The sequence below is a fragment of the Arvicanthis niloticus genome, chromosome 11, assembly GCF_011762505.2.
Source record: "Arvicanthis niloticus isolate mArvNil1 chromosome 11, mArvNil1.pat.X, whole genome shotgun sequence".
Taxonomy (NCBI): Eukaryota; Metazoa; Chordata; class Mammalia; order Rodentia; family Muridae; genus Arvicanthis; species Arvicanthis niloticus.
The window spans coordinates 54,793,712-54,815,441 of NC_047668.1; the positions used below are offsets into that span (position 1 = coordinate 54,793,712).

General features: G+C 47.2%; 1 protein-coding gene across 1 annotated transcript in view; it reads right to left on the reverse strand.

Moving 5' to 3' along the window:
- The window catches only part of Dpysl5 (dihydropyrimidinase like 5), an 84,157-nt gene extending 63,007 nt beyond the window's left edge, over positions 1-21,150 (reverse strand). The window contains exon 1 of the mRNA XM_034514385.2: positions 20,720-21,150. The gene's annotated coding sequence lies outside the window, so the exon portion shown is untranslated. The remainder of the gene's footprint in view (positions 1-20,719) is intronic.
- Between the last annotated feature and the right edge of the window lie 580 nt (positions 21,151-21,730).

Here is a 21,730-nt window from a genome sequence, read left to right on the forward strand (position 1 = left end):
AAGAGGCAAGAGGAGGAGTAAGTGTAAACAATTATATAAAAATCAAAGGTCTGGGTGGTGCTATTGGGCTGACACGGAGATCCTCTCATGTGGAATGTTTAGGGGACACCTCAAGCCCAGCAAGGCGCTCAAGCATTTTTAACCCATTTCTGTCTAGTAAATGCACGGGCCTCATCTGCCCCATGGCACTCAGGCACAATCCCTAATGCTTCCCTCAACAATGACACTGCTCTTACATAGTTACATTCTAATTGGTGCCTGGATCTCTACACTGCTCTAATACTGAGCCTGCTAAATTGCAATCCAGATGACAGAGGCAGGGGGGTTGATGGAACCCCCCCCCCATGATCTGATCCTCCCCGCCCCACTCTGTGGCTATGGATACCTCGCCCCTGGTATCCATGATGGTGGCGCCATTTTGGGAAGTTGTGGAACCTTTTGGAGCAGGAACTTCTAGAGATCTGGGTCACTGTGAGGTGGGCCTTGAAGGTGACAGCCTGAGCATCTGGCTTCCTGATCTGTGAGTCGAGAGTGTGCAGCCCCGTGTTCCACTGCCACACACTCCTCCATGCCCTTCCCCTCATGCACAACATCCGTGAGTCCAAACAAATGTTCCTTTCCTCTGCTTCTTTTGGGTATTTTTATCATAGTAGAACAAAAAGCAACACACAAGGTGGCTGCATACCCGATGGTGTCACCATACAAAGTGACAGAGAGCATTGCCAGTCAGAAGTTTATAGTAGGAAGAACTGCAGTCAGATATTTCCTATTGAGATGGGAGCCAGATGAGGCATGTCAGCCCTGAGAAAGGTGGGCACACACTTAGCTCTGACAGGAGTGGAGGGCCCCTCTCTCAGAAATCCTTCTGAGTTAAAACTTGGTGGTTGTTCAGCTTCCAGGGACTGGAGAGGTTAGGTTAAGCAAGGGAATTCCAGACAGAAGCCCTTGAGGCCATTTGGTGCTTTTAACAGCTGGTGCATGTCATGTGTGGGAATGTAAAGGGCGGGAACCATATCTTCTGATGCTTGAGAGAGGGTAGTCAAGACTCTGAGAGCGTCAGGAAGGTTTGCCAATCAATGTCTTGAGCAAAGAAGTGACATCGTTATATTAAATTTTACATAAAAAAAAATAAAGTGGACCAGAAGAAACCATAGAGTGTATTATTTATAAACTTGAGATTTTCACTGCATAGCCCAAAAACAGAAAAATAAGATTGGTTTAGCTAAGACTGTATGATACTGGGAAACTGTAATACCACAAAAGATATAACAAATTACTTTCCATAAAAGTGAATCAAAACTGGCCCAGGCATGTTTCCAACATGTAATCAAGGACCAACATTTGCAATTTATAGGACTGCTTGCTAAATCTTCAGAGGGACAGGAATACGCCAATAGAGAAAATGGGTGCAGAATATGAGCAGCCAAGCTCTTGGGAGAGGGGAATACATGTGGCTAATAAGGAAATGAAAAGATGTTCACCTTTATTAATATTCAAGAAAATGCAAATCAAGACGAGCTTACATTTTACACCTGTCATAATGGCACAGAGGAAAAGGAACAATGCCCAGAGCGTGTGACAAAAGCAAGCATTTCAACAGGCATGGGGACACGCGTCTGAAATCCCAGCACTTGGGTGACAGATATGAGTGGATCATGAGCTTGAGGTCAGTCAGAGCTACACAGCAAGTTCAAGACTGTCCAAGCTACACACACACACACACACACATGCACACGCACACGCACACGCTCACGCACACACGCACACTCACAGAGAGGAATGCACATGCACATACACATGCACACACATGCATGTATGTATGCACACACTCATTTTAATGCACACACATATAACATGGAAGGGGGAGGATGGGCAAGAGAGAGTAACAGGTGTGAATATGAACAAAGAAAAATGATTCAAGTGTCATAGAAAAAGTATGGAAATGTCATAATGAAAACATTATTTTGAATGCTAACTAAAACATCTGAAGTTTAAAAATAAAGACTGAGAACTGGGGATACCATTAACTGGGAGGAGCTCATGCAGAAAGCTGTGGGTTTGACCCTCAGGATTGCACAAAACTAGGCGTGGTAGCACATGCATCTGATACCAATGCTCAGGGGAAACAGGCAAGAGGGTCAGAAGTTCAAGGCCATTCTAGGGGACATAGTGAGTTTGAGGACAGTTGAGGGTAACGTGGGACCCCTCTCAAAATAATCCTTAAAAATTACATATATAATATACATAGCAAATTATATGAAAATTACACATATGGGGAGGCATTGTTGCAGTGGACACCGCCTTGCTTCACTACTTGGTTTTGAAGGCATTCCTACAACAACATGGTTGTGGGATCAGCAATAGCTTTGGCTAGAGCACAGTAGCCCAAAAACACAGGTAGCAGACATTTGTGGCAGGGCAGGCAAGTTCCCGGAAAGCTACCCTGGCCTCCTGTATTCCTATTTAACAATGAGCTTGGATAGCAAATGGCATGTTACAGTAGTTCTCTCCCTGTGGGTCTGGACCACCGGAGAACCCATATTTCTGATGGTTTTGGGAGCTGAAACACCACTCGGTAGCAAGATTACAGGTATGACGTAGCAACAAAATACTTTTATGGTTGGGGGTCACCACAATATGAGGAGCCTACTGGAAACGTCTACTTTGGTATCTTGCTAGCCCCCATAAGCATCATGCTCCGCCTCCACACGGCTCTAGTTCCAGTGTCCCCAGCTTGGTGAAAGTCACCCTCATCCTGCCTGGCCCTGGGACTGAGCTAGCAATAAGACATCATCTTCAGTGAAAGAGAAAAATGATAGAGCCATCTCGGCAAGCAGTAGCAAGTGGCCCCCTTTCTCCATTGTGCTTCCTGACTCCCCCCCGCCCCCCCTGTACAAGTGGCATCTTCTTACATAGCAGCAAAACAGGCACCAAATCTGCCCAGGGAGCCAGCCTACCTGGCTGCTGCCTTCCTTGAACAAACGGTGGAAGAGGTAATAGAATGGAGTTCTAAGGCTTTTCTTAGTGTACCCTAGTCTGAAAAGGGGAACCACCTTACAGTGTTCCAGAGCCTTCCCTCCCAGCCAAGGGCAGGGTTATGAACTTGTGTTGAGCATGAACATGCTTCATCAGACGAGATGAACGTGTTGTACCTTGAAAGCCAGTACAGTGTGGGGTAGAGGTGTGGCTGTCTGCATGTGATATTCACCCATACCAAACATCCACGTCCTCTCTCCCACTGCCCTGCAGGGAGACATGTAGCACTGAACCAATGGCCAGACACTCTGAGTCTTTCTTATCAATAAGTGTTTATCCACCTCCACCTCGACTTCCCAGAAGAGTTGGCCTGTCTTCTTGGTGCCTGGTCCCGGGCAACTGCTTTCTGACCTCCAGAACATCCTGGACTGAGGCTAAGGACAAGTTTAGAATCCAACACACTGAGAGTCCAGACTGGGACGCCTGCTGCTAGACAAGTCCTGATATACTGCTGCAATTCTTATCCTGACAGCCAGAACCCAGATCCCTAGTTCCGTGCTGATTTCCTGACCTGGGTCTGTACATGGCCCCTAGTGTCTTATTTCCTGTGAGGTGACATGCACTGCCTCGTTGGTGCCATTCCCTCCTGTGGGAAGATGAGGCCTGCCCATCTCTCTGGGGGAACTTCTGTTGGCTCTCTTTCCTGACTCAGCTGCTTGCCTCCCTCCCTCCCTTCACCCAAGCCATCATCACCATGCTGATGACACACCTGTTTTCACACCACACACCTGCCTGGGTTATCTACCAGCTGTCCCCCTCCCATCACAGGTGTTCTTCCCAGCTGTACCCCCCCCAACCCCACTCACCATCACAGGTGCTCTCCCCAGCTGTCCCCCTCCCATCACAGGTGCTCTCCCCAGCTGTCCCCCCTCCCATCACAGGTGCTCTTCTCAGCTGTCCCCCTCCCATCAAAGGTGCTCTCCCCAGCTGTCCCCCTCCCATCACAGGTGTTCTCAGCTGTCCCCCTCCCATCAAAGGTGTTCTTCTCAGCTGTCCCCCTCCCATCACAGGTGCTGTTCCCAGCTGCCCCCTTCCATCACAGGTGTTCTCAGCTGTCCCCCTCCCATCACAGGTGCTCTACCCAGCTGTCCCCCTCCCATCAAAGGTGTTCTTCCCAGCTGTCCCCCTCCCATCACAGGTGCTGTTCCCAGCTGCCCCCTTCCATCACAGGTGTTCTCAGCTGTCCCCCTCCCATCACAGGTGCTCTACCCAGCTGTCCCCCTCCCATCAAAGGTGTTCTTCCCAGCTGCCCCCTTCCATCACAGGTGCTCTTCTCAGCTGTCCCCCTTCCATCATTTAAAGAGACACATTTAACAGGATATATGTAAAATCTATACAACAAAAAGTTAGAGTATTTGAACTTGAGATTCAAGAAAACCGAAATGGAACACAATGCTTTGGGGGATTAAAAAGATTTCCTTGCAAGGAGTCAGTTCTCCCCAGGTGGATCACTAGATTTACCCCATTGCAATCAAAGTCCCAGTGGGCCAACTGTAGCTAGTGATGACTGACTAGGAAGGGATGCTGGTTTCAAGACTTACTATAAAGCTACAGGGTCAGGCAGTGTGGTACCAGTGTGAGAGTCAACAAACATGGCAAGACACACAAGAAAGCCTAGGAACAGAACCTCCTGTGGAGGGCTGATCGTTCTGACAAAGATGCTGAGGTACTGAAGGACATAAACACAGTCCTAGCAAACAGGGTACATGAACCTGTCAGGAGCTTATAGGCTGTGCTCTCCTGGGGTTCCACAAAACAAGGGAAATTCATGATTATGGAACACCATTCTTCACATCAACAAACCCGCCCCCCCCCCCAAAGGCAAGTAGTCAAAATAATAAAATCCTGAAAAGTTCTCTAAAAAGCCACCTCAAGTAAAAATTCTAACTGTGGAACAGAATTATTCAAGTGTTAGATGGATAGGCTTCCAAGGGGGGGGGCGGGGACCCTCAAAACATGGAAAATAAATACTCTACAGAAATATTCTAGGGTGTGTTTAACATGGGAGATTGTTAAAGATGACTACCATAGTATAAAAGTATAGTATAAAAGTACACAGTGCCAAGTCTCTGTAGTCAGAGTGGAGAGCGGGGTGCTTGGCAACAGACGCCGATGCACTCTGACAGAAGTGATATTTCACTCAAAGGGTAAAATGATGTAATCCACTCACAGGGGCATGACTGGCTATTCTTCAAGAAGGATTTTAAATTTGCATCCCACCTTATAGTATACAGGGAGTCTGTGATCCATCTGGAATTCATCTGAATGTAAAACACAAAACAGTAAAAATACTAGAAGGCGTGCAACCATGAAACAACAACCTAAGCCATCAAGGGCAGGACAACCCTCTAATACTGTACACTTTTTTTTAATGTGATAAAGTAAAAGATACCTGTGACTGCTAGGGTTAACTGTCAATTTGACAATCTAGAGCAGTGGTTCTCAACCTTCCTAATGCTGTGACCCTTTAATACAGTTCCTCATGTTGTGGTGACCCCGGACCATAAAGTTATTTCATTGCTACTTCATAACTGCAATTTTGCTACTGTTACGAATCATAATGTAAATATCTGATATGCAGGATTATCTGATATGGGGCCCCTGTGGGGGTCGAGACCCACAGGTTAAGAACCTGGGAAATGGGTCTGTGGCTCCACTTCCCTGGGTGGAGATGCTGAGCTGTACAAATAGAGAAAAGAAACAGCAAACACATTTATTGCTTGCTTATGACTACAGTTGGGAAGTGACCAGCTGCTTCAGGTTGCAACCACCTTGATGTCCCTGACCTTGAATTGTGAACTCAAACAGTTTCTCCCTCGTTCCTTTTGTCAGAGTACTTTATCACTGCCACAGGAAAAGAAACTGAATGCTACGAAATAAAGTCACTAAATAAACGATTTAAATGGCCTTGGTAAACATCTGCTGTCCATGTGACAGCTCTGGGCTCTTACACACTGATCGGAACAGCACAGGCAAACAAGAGAAGAGGTATGAGACAAGGCACAGTGGAGCTGTGGTGGTCTGAATATGCTTGGCCCATGGGAAGTGCTTCTATTAGGAGGTGTGGCCTTGTTGGAGTAGGTGTGGCCTTGTTGGAATGTGTGGCCTTGGAGGAGGAAGTTCATCACTGTGGGTGAAGTTTTATGTGGCTTTGAAGTTTTATGCTCAAGATGCACTCAGTGAGGAAGAGACCCTCCTCCTAAATGCCTGCCTCCTGGGTGCCTGGAAGACAGACTCCTGGATGCCTGAAGATCAGGACATAGAACTCCTGGCTTTTTCAGCACCATGTCTGCCTGCACACTCATGCTTCAAACCATGATGATAATGGACTAAACTGTTGAACCTGTAAGCCAGCCCCTTGAAATGTTTGATTTTATAAGAGTTGCCTTGGTCATGGTGTCTCTTCACAGCAATGAAACCCTTGGACAGAAGTGGATCTAAATGTCCAACCTCTTCAGCAGTCAAGGGCATGAGAGCACTGGTAACAATGAGGTGATTCCTGATATAACCAGGAGTTGAGAGTGTGGGATCAGGATTCGGAAAGATGCTGATGATGGAGATATAAAGTGTTGCACCTTTCTGGAAAAGTCAGGAAAGATCTTTATTAAGATTTCTGAAAGGGAGTTGCAGAGATGGCTCAGCAGTTAAGAGCACTGGTTGCTCTTCCAAGGGTCCTGAGTTCAATTCCCAGCAACCACATGGCAGCTCACAACTGTCTGCAACTCCTGTTCCAAGGAATGTTACACCCTCAAACACCAATACACATACAACAAAAAGAAATAAAATACTAAAAAAATAATTTCTGAAAGACCCATGGCTCTACCCCTAGGACCTTAAGCACAGAAAGAAAGCCACTGGAACCTGAAGAGACAGCTACAGAGATGGCCACAGCAAGGCTGCTGGTGGTCAAGCTCAAACAACCGGAAGCAGATGGGAGGCCCATCAGTAGGCCACAGTTGGATAAACTGAGGCGGTTATCATCTCTTTGACTGTCATATATGTAAATAAGATCTCTACCAGACTGAGCTGTATTTCACTAAAACAGAAACCCGATACAAGCACCTGTGACAACTGCATACAAAGGCAAACTGTCCATTTTCACACAGGAGCAACTGTAGCAGACTGAGATTCACTGTGAATACAATGGAGCAGAATAAGTACCCTGCTATAAGCAACAACAAAGATTATCTACCCCCATACCTATATGCACATACATTGACATGCAGGGAGAATAGGGACCAAGACCCCACTAGTTACTTCAGGGTGAAGGTGGTCATGTTCACTGGGTCATAAAGAGGAGATTCTTTTTTTTTTTTTTTTTTTTTTTTAAAGAAACAATATTAACCATTAAAACAGTGAACCTAGGGCTAGAGAAATGGCTCAGGAATTCAAGGCATGTACATGTATATACACATAATTTAAAAATAAAATAAATCTTAACAACGACAACCAAAAATAACCCCAAAATTAGAGTGAACCTTGTGTGTGTGCATTTGCACGGGGTGCATGAAAGCCGGTCTGCATGCGCAGCTGATGGTGGCTATCCTAGGGCAGTGAGAGCTCACCAGCTTCCTGATCTCTTCCTTTCTCGTGGTATTTTCTTACAACACGTTTGTTACATGATGACTATGTGACCTACTCACCCTTTCAGTCTTTTGATTTTGAGCTCAGACCGTGTGTTTTATATGCTGTCATCCGGTTATCTCCGAAAGGTGCTAAAATCTGAGGGTGCTCCGGTAGTTTATTAACACGTGGCCTAATATTTCTCTAGATGTTTACACAGTCTCCTGTATACTTTAGACATTCTCAGGCTGGCAAGATGACTCACTGGGGATAAGGTGCTTGCAGCCAAGGCTGATGGCCTGGGTTCAATCGCTCGAATACACATGGCAGAAGACAAGAACCACCTACTGTAAACTGTCCTCTAATTTCCATAGGCTCACAAACACCCCCTTACCCTCACACACTAAATAAGTACATAACTACAAAATAAGTAGTCTCTAGATGACTTATAATCCAGAAATATAATTTTAACACCACCTAAGTAGTTGTTAGATTTAGTAAACGATGGTGAAGTGTGCATACGCTGAATGCAGACACAGTCTGCAGCTGATTGGATCTCGATGGAGGGATAGTTACACTTAATTTCTAGTTCTCACAGCAACACTGCAGTGAACGAGGGCCGCCGTGCTCTGAGAGGTCAAGTGGCTTGCCCCATAGCACACACACGAATACTAAACATGGGAAGGCAAGATCTAAGCTGGAGGGCACACGTGGCGGCCTTCAGTATCCTTGACGGCAGGGTTTAAGTGGGTACTACGAGGTCACTGCCTTCAAGAATCTCATGACTGCCAGCATTTCAGTCTATGGAGTCTAGGGGGACAGGGGACTGTGTTACAGACGTCTCAGTGATAACATGGGGGCTAATACTTGTCTACCCACTTGGGTCCTATAAACAGTCATTGACTACTACTTAGCTTTGAAAACACACACACACACACACACACACACACACACACACACAACATAAGCTACATTTTCCAGGCTCAGGACTTTCTTTTCCATACAGGGATTTTCTTGTGCTCCATATCAATTATGATACAATTCGTACGTCATAATATGCTCTGCTGACCCCAAGGTCAGCCTAAATGTAAAACAACACAAAATCACTACATCTTACCTTAGAACAAGATTCTATAGTCGAGGAGAAGCCACGTTTCATGCTATTTGCTAGTTATAAGACCTAACAAAGGTTCCCAAGGGGAAGAGTAATGTGTGCTGTTATTTGAATACAAAAGTCCACAGGAAATAAACACATTGCATATATGCACAGGATTTTAAAAAAAAATACAACAGACACTAAAATGAAGATGTTCTTTGAACTTGTCTACACATTGTCATCGGGTTTAATTCACAGGAAAAGGAGAGTGCTGAAGGCAGTCTAGACTCAGGGCAATGGCTGAGCATATATACACTAATGTAGATGACGCCCAGAGTCGCTCACATCCCACCTCTCAAGCCCACTTTCCATGCCTAGCAACCTTGGACTCTGGAAAGCAGATAGATGCCCAGTAAGGAAGAGCCAAGGTACAAATAGACAGTGTAATGGCCATGGTCTTGGCTGCTTCTAACCACTCTGGTTATCTGTCTCCCTCTCTCTACTGCCCAAGTCTTTCCCAGTCAAGCTGATCCCACCAGCTTCTCAGACCTACGAGCACCTCACAGTGGCGGCCCTATAGCCACACCATGCATTCGCTATCGCCACCATGCCCTGTCAGTTGCAGTCTCTACACAGACGGCAGCTGAGCATCCTCCAGCTGCCACCACCACATCCGCTTTGTTATGGTTTGGACATGAAGTGTTCTCCGCAAGAGGCTCACTTGTGGAAGGCCTGGGCCCCCAGCAATGAACTGCTCCATGGTGGGGCTTCAGACACATGACTGTCCATCAATGACCCATCAATGCATGGGTTCATAATCTGATGGCATTATTGGGAAGGGGTGGAGACTAGGAGATGGGGGAAGAGGGTCACTGGGAGCAGGCCTTCGATGGATGCTCTTATCCCATCCTTCCTATGTTCTCCGTCGCTCTGCTGAGGTGAACAGCTTCCTCTATTGTGTTCCTGCTCCCACATATTCTGTCTCAACACAGGTCAAATGGAGCCAGCCCACCACGAACCATCCAAAACCATGAGCCAAAGCAGACCCTTCCTCCTTAAAGCCGAGCTACTTAGATGTCACTCATCGACCCATCCTCTGCTTAATGAATTCGACTGTGGGATTTGTTCTTGCTCTGTACAAAAAGAGGTCCAGATGTCTTACGAGCTGTCCTTCTCAGAGTGTGGCACCAGATAACGGGCTTCTCCTCCTAGGGCCTCACACATGACAGACAAGCCCTTGACAGCCGAGTCACACTCCAGTCTTAGATGTTTAGTGGGCAACTATTTAACACTATGCAGTTTTCCAGTCTTTAGTTTTTATACTAAAACAAAAAAAAGGGGTGGGGCATGTACTGTGAGCAAGAGTACAGACATTACATCACTGTTCAGGAACAAAACATGGAACTTCAATGGCCACAAATGGCCAAGTACTATATAGTTCTATTTGTATGAAATGCCAAGGATGGACAAACTACACGGACAGAAGTGGCTGAATGGCTGCCAGGGGACAGAGAGACAGAGAGGAGATGCAGGAGGGGGTTATGGAAAGTGACTGCTGTTGGGCCTGGGGTTTCTTCTTGAGCAATTGAGAATATGGTGGTGTTTGTGCCAGTCTGTGAACACACTGAAGCCCACAGAATTGCACTCGGGCCAACTTTATGATATTCATATCAAGTTTCAGTCAAGAGAATAAGAAAGTCTTTCAATAGACTGCTGCTCCAGGCCAGGCCCTGGCTCCCAGGCTTTGGGCTTCTCCTCAACTGCTCAGGGCAAACTTTAGGCAGTAATAGGAAAGTATGGAAGTTCCAGGCTGGCCTAGGCTAGCCAAGAAAACCGGTTCTTGAGTTGGAATGTATGTCAGTGGTAGTGTGGGAGGTCAGGGGAGATCAGGAGGGAATCAAGACAGAGGACTAGGGGCGGTGAGTGTCAAGACTGTCCACCCTGTTCCTGGTCAGTGGCTGAACCAGCACCAGCTTGAAGGGCGTACAGTGCCCAGAACCTAGAGCTGTCTCGTGGGGTTTAGCCCACAGCATTGGCAAAGGTGTATGGATGTGACAGAGCTGAGCTGGCACTGGGAAATGGCCGGGCTCCCAGGTGGGTTCTGTGGAAAATGCTAACGGAGATGAAGAGTAGGGAAAAGAGACATCTCCTCCCTGAGTGGAGAGAAACATCAAAGTCCATGGGCCGGATGCCACAGGGGCTTTTCCAAAAGGAGGACTTAGGACATACTAAGTTCACGCAAACACAACACAGGGAGAGCAACACAGGACTGACTGGAACACCTCCTGGGAGGGTTTGAGTAGTGAAAAAGGCCACCGTGGAGATCGGACTACACCACCACACTTTTAATACGTTCTTTTCCCCAGCTGCACCCCAACCCTCTGTGATTATGCATCTCAAAGTCCTCAACTTACCACCTGACAGTACCATCAATCCAATGCTGAACACTTACAAAGCCCGTGCGGCCGTGAGCACCTCATCCTGTTAGCCCCTCAACAAACCTAGGAAGACGATGTTAACAGTCCCTTAGTTCACAAAGAAACAGGCTTGGGGGATGAACTGTCATACCCCATCTCTTTTCCAAATGTGCTGGCTCCTTCCCAGGGATCAGTGCCTGTCATAGGCACTCAGCAAATACAGGCACTCCCGAGAAAGGAAGTTCAAGTCCATCTCGAACATTAGCTCTAAGCAGAGCCAAGGTCTTATTGCGCTGCCTGGTTACAAAGCTTAGCTGGCCAGGCTGTGGCGGCATCATTCCTGCTCCTGACTATGGCACTGCGTTCTCAGAAACTGTGAATGTACCTAAAGTCCCAGAGCTGTCTCATCTCTCCACAGCACAGAGATCGTTTCATTTCTCTCAGGGTTTCTCTCTTACTTATTTCATGTATGTGAGTACACTGTAGCTGTCTTCAGACACACCATAGGATGGAATCAGATCACATTACAGATGGTTGTGAGCCACCATGAGGTTGCCGGGAATTGAACTCAGGACCTTTGGAAGAGCAGTTGATGCTCTTAAACTACTGAGCCATCTCTCCAGCTTCTTTCCAAATTCTTATTGCAGGTCCTGACTGATTACCTCAGACAATTTTGTTTTAATTTTGTTATTTATTTTTATGTATATGAATGTTTTAACTGCATGTATATCTGTGTACTGCATGCATGCAGTACCTGTGAAAGCCAGAAGAAAGCATACATCTCCTAGAACTAGAGTTAGAGATAGCTGGAAGCTGCCATGTGGGTGCTGGGAATTGAACTTAGGTCCTCTGGAAGAGCAACAAGTGCTCTTAACCACTGAGCCACCTCTCTAACCCTACCTTGAACAACTTCATGCCAACTTTCTAGCAAACTCTTTAACGACCAACTTGCCAACTGAGCTGACTAGGGCACATTCTCTGGGGAGATGGTTCAGTGTTAGAGCTGGTTTCACCTCTAGCATTAGAGATTTGAAAAGACAAATCTGTGGCGGCACACGCCTTTAGCACTTGGGAGGCAGAGGCAGGCAGATTTCTGACTTCGAGGCCAGCCTGGTCTACAGAGTGAGTTCCAAGACAGCCAGGGCTATACAGAGAAACCCTGTCTTGAAAAACAAACAAACAAACAAACAAACAAACAAACAAGACAAATCTCTAGTCAGATTTGTTGTTGATTCAAGTCAAGAAACTAACATGAATTTATAGCTTCCCTTTATTTAAGAATCATTGCTAGACCCTGTGGCACACATCTTTAATTCCAGCACTTGGGAGGCAGAGGCAGGTGAATCTCTGAGTTCAAGGCCAGCCTGGACTACACAGAGAGTTCCAGACCAGCCAGGGCTACATAGTGATGTCCTATCTTATAACAAAAACAGAAAGAAAGCCTCTCTCAGTTACTATGGAAACTGTACTTCCCCTACACCCCCTCCAAGCACAGGGTACTGTGGACTCAAGAGACACAGCTTAAGGTGTTACGTTTTGCTCAAGAATAAAGAATTTGGGGCCAATGAAATAATGTTGACTAATGAAATAAAGGTCTCTGGCACTAAGACTGACAACCCAAATTCCATCCCAGGGACCCACAAAGTAGAAGAAGAGAATCAACTCCTGTGGACCTGTGCATGTGTACTACAGTATACACAGACACACACAGACCAAAGGTGTCTGCACTTGCCATGGCACATGTGCCCATACATGCACACTCAGACACACACACACACACACACACACACACACACACACACACACACACACGCACAATTTTAAACTTTTTTTTTTTTTTTTAATTAAAGTCAGGAATGCCTGGTTACCTTGGAAGAAATGTTAGTTACTGGATGGAGGTACAGGGGGGTTTGAATAGTTGGTCATCTGATCCTTTGATGATGATTACATGTTGATATGCTTAGCTTACAAAAAAATCATCAAGCTATACATGTAAGTGCTTTTTCTGAATACTAGGTTTCACTAAAAAGTAGTGTGTGTGTACGGGTCTGTTTGTGTTTATGTGTGCATATATGTGTGTATGTGTATGTGTACGTGTGTGTGTGTGTGTGTGTGTGTGTGTGTGTGTGTGTGTATGATTGTGTGTGTGTGTGCCTGGAAGAACACCTCAGTGGTAGAACACAGCCCCTGGGCTCATTCCCTGGTATCAAAATATCTACAAGCATAAGCAAGCATCCATATGTATTTTTTCTTCTTTCCTATTTATTTATTGAGGAGCACATACATGGCAAGGAATGGTCACGTGGGTCCCAGGGGCTGAAATTAGGTTGTTCAGCATGGCAGCAAGTGCCTTTACCTACTGGGCCATCTTAATGGACCACAAACCATTTGAAAGCTTTTCTGGGGGAGTACTAGGCTTGAACCGGAGCCTTGTGTGTTTTGAGCTATAACCCCAGCCCTGACATATGTATTTTAATATGTCCTCAGCCACTCTACCTATTTCTTCCAAAGTCACCATTTTATGTATATGTTCTGCCACTTGAGAACTTGGCAAACTGAAGCCAGTCCAAGTAAGTAGGATGAGGAGGATTCTGCACACGCCAGAAAAAAGTTATTTGATTTTAAAATCTGAGGTGGCATTTGGGTTGTATAGGAAAATGAGCGCATCAGTCCTCGAGGACGGAAATCTGAATTAATAAAAAGAGAAAGGAAGGCAGCTTCTGAATCAATAGAGGGCCTTGCTCTGCAGAAGGACAAAGGGAAACACATGACCAGACAAAGGAGAGAGAATAAAGACCCCAGGCCTGAGAAATTCCTGCAAGCCAATGGTAGATTTGAAATCAACAAAGGGACAGACTGGAAATGGACCCTGGTGGGACACAAATGTGGTGTGATTGAGTGCTGGGTACTGCTAATATGTGGGATACACACACACACACACACACACACACACACACAGATGCATACAGACATACACACATGCATACACACACAGAGAGATGCATACACACACATACACACACAGAGATGCATACACAGAGAGAGAGATGTATACACACACACACACACACACAGGGCTGAGGCAATGGCAGTCCTGGAACACTGTGCCAAAGCAGTGAAACTGGACAGATGTCAGGGGGCGGGACGTGACAATGCCCAATTCAGAATGCAGAATGCTCTCTTCTCCTCCCTGAGAGAAACTGGCTATTCACAAAACCTTAACTTCATTTAGCTCAAATAATTACAAATTTAAACAAGGAGCCAGAGGTCTCAGTGGCTGGAAAGATTCCATGAAATATTGCCTAAATTGATCAGCCAGTTGCTCCATCAGTATCAACCTTGCAGTGCTTAACTCTGACCAGTACTTTGTGTCGAAGACACACGGATGAGAAAAGAGGAACAAACTTTACTCTAAACATGGTGAAGTGTACTTCTGTGCAATCTCAGGACCTACCTTTCAATGTACTGTTTCTTTTCATTTTTTTTTAAAGAACTATTTTATTTTTATTTATATATGTGTGCATTCAGATGTTCCTGGAGGCCAAGCAAGGACATTTGACCCGCTGGAGCTGGAGTTGATACGTAGTTATAAGCAGCTCAATGTGGATGCTGAGAGCCAGTCCATCCCTCTGCAAGAGCAATACACACTTTTAATCAACAGCCATCTCTGTAGGCGTGACTGTTTGTCTGTTTGTTTGTTTTTGAGGCAAGGTCTCATGTAGCTGAAGCTAGCCTTGAATTTGATATATACCTATACCCAGACAGTCAGATTTTGTGTCACCACACTGAGGTGCCATGTCCATGCATTGAATTCATCACCTAAGTTGCGCAGAATGGATGCTAAGGATACGGTTAACATCTGCTCAGCTGGCTACAAGCAAATGTTCCTCAATAATGTGAACAACACTTACCTAATTAGTTGAATAAAGAAAAAACCAGGGTGACATCCCCGAAGAAAAACAAGAAGCAATTTTAGCTGCACTGCTGGCTCTGGCCCCTATTTCTAATCCGCCAGGCCACCCTATAAATGACCAGATGTGCCAACTCACAAGCCATCTGATAACACAAGCTCTAAACAGACGCCTGAGGTTTGAGCAAAGACGGCCACTTACTTTTCTGGGTGAGAGATCTTTTATATTTTTGTGGCCTTGTTGTAAATTGGATAATGAAAGGATCTACTGCTGTACAGAGAGGGTGCTTTGAACATGTTTGGAAAGTTAACAATTCTGTGAGATCTGTATTTCTTTATATGGTGTGTGTGTGTGTGTGTGTGTGTATACATGTTTGTGTTTGTGTGGTTGTGAACATGTATACTTTAGGTGAATATGCATGAGTGTGTGTACATGTTTGTGTGATATGAATACATACACTTTGGGTGGATATCCATGTTTGTGTGATGTGAACACTTATACTTTGGGTGGATATGCATATGTGTGGGTGGGTGGGTGCAAGGGTAAGTACCAAGTATCTTCCTCAATGGTTTTCTACCGTATTTTCTGAGACAGAGTCTACTGAATTTGGAGCTCACCAATTCAGACTGGCTGGCCAACGAGCCAGGAGTCAACCTGTCTCTGTCTCCCCAGGTTACCAACTACATCCATCTTTTACATGGATCCAAAATAAGGCCTTTGTGTCCACCCAGCAATCACTTTGCCAACTGAGCGATCTCCCTAACCACAGGGTCTTAGCTAGAAAGCTAGAGCTAGTCTGTTCCAACATCTCAACATTAACTAAGCAGGGCCAGTCACCCCACCTCCTAGAGCAGAATAGCCTGAGGACAACAGCCCTCATCAAAACCAGGCTTCAGGTACCCAACTGCTCCTTTGGATGGTATGTAGGAGACAGCAGGCTAACTCCATGTATAAGCTCGGTTCACCAAACCTGGGATCAGCACACTTCTGGAACATTCCTAAACTCTCCAAGTTCTCAGCTGCTCAAAGCAGCTGTGTGTTACAGACATGGTATTCCTACTATTTGCAAGGGTGGAGCTTCAGAAAGGAGTCCTAACCACAGCCTGTGTTCCTACTGGTGAAATGAGCCTGTTCTAGGGAATGAGAGGCCAAATGGGGGTTCAAATGCTGCCTTGTGGGCACAGATTATGGGGGAAAGCATGATGGTGATGGTAGGGACATCATTTTTTGTGGGCTACTTATCTTCTGCCCTCCGGTCTACACACCCACTAAAATCACCTCATCCTCTAGTACGCACTGTACCCACTACACTTACAGTACCTGAAAGACACTCACCTAAGGTGACAGACAGGAAGCAGCTAAGGGTCTGCTCTCCCCACCATGACAGTATCTCTGAGCTCAGATTACAGGAGCAGGCCTCTCTGGAAGGAGTTAAGGAAACAAGCAACTACCAGACCTTCACAGGCTCTCGTGATGCTAAGGGTTAGCCTATTTATTTCAAGTAAACAAGCTTCAAGGACCAAAAAGGAACACATCATAAACATACCTTCCTGGATCTAGCTCGCTAAACTGACAGCAGCTTTCATACATTCATATCAAATTCATAAAATTCATACCTTAGCATTTCAACCTTTGTCTTCCTGTCTAACCTTTTGAAGCAGTCTTAATGAATTCTTATTCACTCACTAGCAGTGCAATAAATCAAATATCCGCTCTCTTAAAAAAAATAACAAAACACACGTATTCTTGTTTGCTCTCTCTCACGTGGCATTAATTTCTTTCTGCAGTATTTCACACTGACGAGGCTCTCTGGATGATTTCTCTAAAGGATCCTCCACACTCATGATTTCCTGAAACAGTGGCTTACAGAGTAAGAGGAAAGATACCGGATCCTATCAGAACCTTGGAAGTTATTTTGATATGAAAAAGAGAGACTGGGTCTCAAATCTTCAGTCTTTGCTTCCTGCTTGCCATCCTCTGCTGCTTTTCTAAGAGCTACTTCAAAAGACAACTACCCCTGCGCACAGTTTGCCTTTGCCTCAGGGATTTGCCCATGGGCTCAGAGGCTCTAAATCCTGAGCTGAGGACAGAGTGAGTTGTGGAGGCAGGGGGGTGGACAGAGGTGAACGGAACCCAGGTGAAGGCTACTCCGGGTTTCCAAAGCTAATTTTGGTCAGCTGTGTAAACCCATGTAACCAGAAGCATGCAGCCTGTGGGGATCAAGCAACTACACAGACTAATGCCAGAGGCCACGCAAAAAAACAAAACAAAACAAAAAAACCCCAAAAAACTGGGGTTCCTGGGCCAAGTACAAAACTGGGTAATTAACTGAGGTCCCTGGGTTCATGGAAATGAGAATTAAGAATGGCACCCTAGGAGTCCTTTTCTGGGGTCACTACACACATCTCTCTGTTCTTCCTGGGTTCTATTTTCTGGGGGTTTCATAGGAGCAGCTGAGGGCTGGGGGTGCTGCTTTCTCTCACTCTTTTGAACCCTCTTCCCCTGACTCCTCCTCCCTGAGAGCCGTGATGGATGTTCTCAGAGCGCTTCCATTAGGATCAAACCTTCTTGAAAAATCCATGGGACTGGCCAATATGGTGGCTCTGGCTTATAATTTTGATGCTAGGAAGCCTGAGAAGGACTGCTGCAAGTTTAAAGCCAATTTCAACTAAACTCCCAAAAAAAAAAAAAAAAAACAAACAAAAAAACAAAAAACAAACAAACAAAAAAAAACCCTCAACCCCAACATACACCAGCCAGGAGGTAGTGGCACACATACTTAATCCCAGTTCTCTGGAGGCAGAGGCAGGTGGATCTCTGTGTGTTTGAGGCCAGCCTGGTCTACATAGTGAGTTCCAGGACAGCATAGAGAAACACTGTCTCAAAACAAACAAACCAACCAAAACCAAACAAACCCAAATCTCATAGGTTTATTACAAAAAGAACAAAACAATAAAATGGTCCCCAAAATGTTTCCTTTTGGGAAAAGGAAAAGAAGAAAAGCATTCCTTTTCCAAGAAAAGTTCTCTATTGTCAGATTTGTCATTTTGCAATTTTGGAATTCTGGTTTTCATATACCTAGATGAGCCTATTCAGATAAAATATATAGGGAGTGTGTGTATGTGTGTGTGTGTGTGTGTGTGTGTGGTTTGGTAAAACTGTAGTTAAACACACCCTGTGAGCAGCATTCTAGCTAGTCTTTGGAAACTAGCTTTGTAAGTTCCAAGAAGCACCTTCCCAAATCATCACCTTTAAAAACCAATGATCTCAGATTACCCATTTCTATAGTTATAGTTATAGTTATAGTTATAGTTAGTGGTCCTCAGGCAGATGACACACCTCTACCGAAATGTCCAGCAGTCATATTATACTTTAATGCAAATGGCTCATCAGTTAACCTGATGGCAAATCTAAATAACATCAGTTCTACATTTTGACATTTAGTCTTTCACTTGGGCCATAAAAACATGTCTTATTTGCTTTCGCAAATCAGCGATAAATGAACTGTATGCCAAAGATTCACCTTTAAATATCAGTCACATAATTATTGCCAAAAAAAGAAAAAATAAAAAGACAACAATAACCCAGAAGAGTTATCGCTTTTGGCTGTTTGCTTGTCAGGGCGCTGCAGCTGACACACAGGTGCTTAGACATTCGGCAACAGAGAGGACGTTTAGACTGAAGACCTCTGGGTATTTACTCTGCTCATCAGCTTTCCTATGGGCAAGCAGCCACCAACTAAATCGTAATCACCCCATTTTAGAGATATGAGGGAAGGCAAAAGATGCCCCTCCGCTTGGGTGTGGTCACCGGCAATCGGAAGCTTTGAGTCCCTGGTTGCAAATTCTAAAACCAAGAGCCGCACCCTAGCCGTGTAATCCGGACCACTAAGGCTCCTCCCCAATTTACCCCAAACCTCAGCACCCCTGAGGGCTCATTTAAGAAGCATAGCAGCTCCTGGATTTGGGCTCAGGCGGTCTGGGCAGACAAAGCCTGCTTTGCACCTCAGCGACCTTTTGGGCCTCTGGGACTTGCATCCTGTCGTGCTGCTCCCCGCCACTATCTAAACTCGTCAACAGCGTGCGGAGGGCAAGAGGCGTTGCAGCCAGCAACACCAGAAGCTGGGGGAGGCGGCTATCCCCGGGCTCCACAGCCTGGGGAAAACATACGACTCCCACTCGGAATTCCCAAGGGTGCCAGGTGCCCTAAGGCAAATCCCAGAGACAGCACGTGCTCTGAGGTTTCTTGGTGAGCGTTTTCTGCACCAGTACACCTCACCCTTGAATTCTAGGGCGGGGGCCTTGCTTCGAAGGCGAACAGACACTATGCAGGCTATTGTTCTCGGGGTCTCCCGGGCGGGAGACGCCCCCCCATCCGCCTCCCGGGCAGCATCTGCCGCTGGGCAAAGCCTTTCAGCTCCGCGCGAACAGGGCGTGCCGGGGGGCGCTGCGGATTATCATAAAATCCTAAACGAGTCCCCTTCGGTTGTTCCAAGCTTAGAAACAAAGCTCATAGACAAGCCAGCCCTACCTTGTCGGGGACCCCGCCACCCGAGCTCCCTGGCCCAGTCCAAGGACCACGCCCAGCCAGAGTCTTAGGCCTCTAAGACTGGCCTAGACTGGCCTAGAGCTGGAATCTTCAGGCGAATATTTGTCCCTCCTCAGCTGCCTGCCCTACCCCGATGGGGACCCCACCCCCCCATTCATGAGGAGGACCCGTCCCCTGTACAGCCTCAGTCCCCTCCCCATGCCTGTCTACTCTCTCCAAACCCGGGAGGTCTCCATTCTCCCTTCATCTCTCCTCCCCTCTTCATTCTATAGAGCAGCCTCGCCTCGCGCCACCTGCGCGAAGCTTCAGACCCGCCTCCCACCCAATTTCCAGTCCTTCCCAAATCACGGCCTCCTCCCCCAGATTCGATCACCTGTCCCCACCTATCTCCCCGTTTCTACTCAAATCCAGGCCTCCACGCTAGTTTGTCCCAGCCAGTTCCCCAGGCCCGGGGCGTCGATGTCCCTCACCCACCAAGATCGATGTTGCGTGGCAGACTTGGCGACAGGGCTCCAGTGGAGGAACCTAGCGCCGCGCCGCTAGGGGCTGGGCAGATGCAAGAGCCTTTGTGGTTTCGGCAGGTGCCTTTAGGACCGCTGCTTTGCTTAGAGACAGAGGATACAGGGGTTTGGACCGTCTTAGGCAGATATCAAAGCCAGAGGCGAAAGTAACCAAGGATGTATATGTATATCTAGGCAGTGGATAGGAACCAGGGGCAGCAGCGATCCAGGGACTTACAAGAAGGCAGGTCCGGCCACCAGAGAAACACTCTCCCCACACTCCCACCTTTTAGCCATTTACTGCACGTAGACCAGCCACTACAGCGCGACTACTGGGTGCTAGGCGTGAACCCCTTCAACTTGGCCGCCTCCTTACTCTAGTTATTTGTAAATCTCTCCAGCACACATTAAACGCCTTAGGCGTCGCAAGGCACCAAGCCGAGCTCTGTGGGCGTACAAAGACCCTGACTTGCGCCCCCTCCTTAGTCGGGATCTGCCCAAATCCTAAACATCTCTTTCAGCGGCTGGGGGAGCCTAGACGCATCCCGATTCCCTCCCTTTTGTGTGCCTCGGGGAGAAACTGAAAGAGGGGTGGATGCTCCAGCATGGGAAGATCAAGCCCACCACCCTCCCCTCGCCATCACCCACTCCTCCTCCAGGATGCTGCGATTGTGCGGGTCCGTCGGTCGGTCTCTGGGTCTCGCCGCGGCGCGGTAGCTGCGGATGCACGGGGCGGCAGCGGCTGCTAGCGCGCTCTCTCGGTGGCCGCCTTGCGCGCCTGGAGCTGGAGTCCCGAGTGGCGAGCGGGGGTGGGGACGAGTGTGGGGGCTGGGAGCCGCCTGGGCCAATCACTGATCCGAGGGCTCCGCCTCAGTGCTCGCCACCTCGCACTAGCAGGTTAGGCGGAGGCGGGACCAGCAGCGCCCCGCATCCTCCGCGCGGCCGCCGCCTTTGGGACTACAAATCCCGACAGTCCCTGTTGCAGGCCCGGGGTCCGAGAAGGGCCAGAGGGCATGGCCCCAGAACCTCGACAACCCCCAGCCCTCTAATCGCCATTCTCAGCGTTCTTTTCTGGTCCCATGGTAACTAGCGACACTTCACAAAGCCCCGGCGCTGGGGCTGTATGGCTCCAGTCCCCTGGGAGGGTATGGGGCGGCTCCGGAGGACACATGGCCTCCCCTCCCCCTGCAAGACTCCACCCGAGGGGCTGAAACAATGAGGCGGCGGGGTCTCTCCGAGGCTGCGGATCCCCACTTGCGCCATCGGGTTAGCGTCCTACCGAGTTTGAGATTGACGGGATTGCAGACTGTAGAGGGCGAGGGTGGTCAGTACAGGAAAACTGTTCTCACAGACCAGGAGAACCGCCACTCTGGACGCCTCAGCTAGCACCTGCCTTCTCTTGAGGTCTCGAAACCAGCGTTTTGTCCAGCGCAGCGTTTAGACGTCTATATCTAGCGCCCAGATCCTATCCTATTTTTTATATCTCCTTTAAAAGATAGTGAAACCTCTGGAAAGTGTGCCTGCGTACGTGTGTGTGTGTGTGTGTGTGTGTGTGTGTGTGTGTGTGCGCGCGCGCGCGCGTGTTCGTGCGTGTTCTACACTCAGTTCACATCAGCCTCACCATTTTATATTTCCTGGTTGCTGTTGTTTTGACGGTCT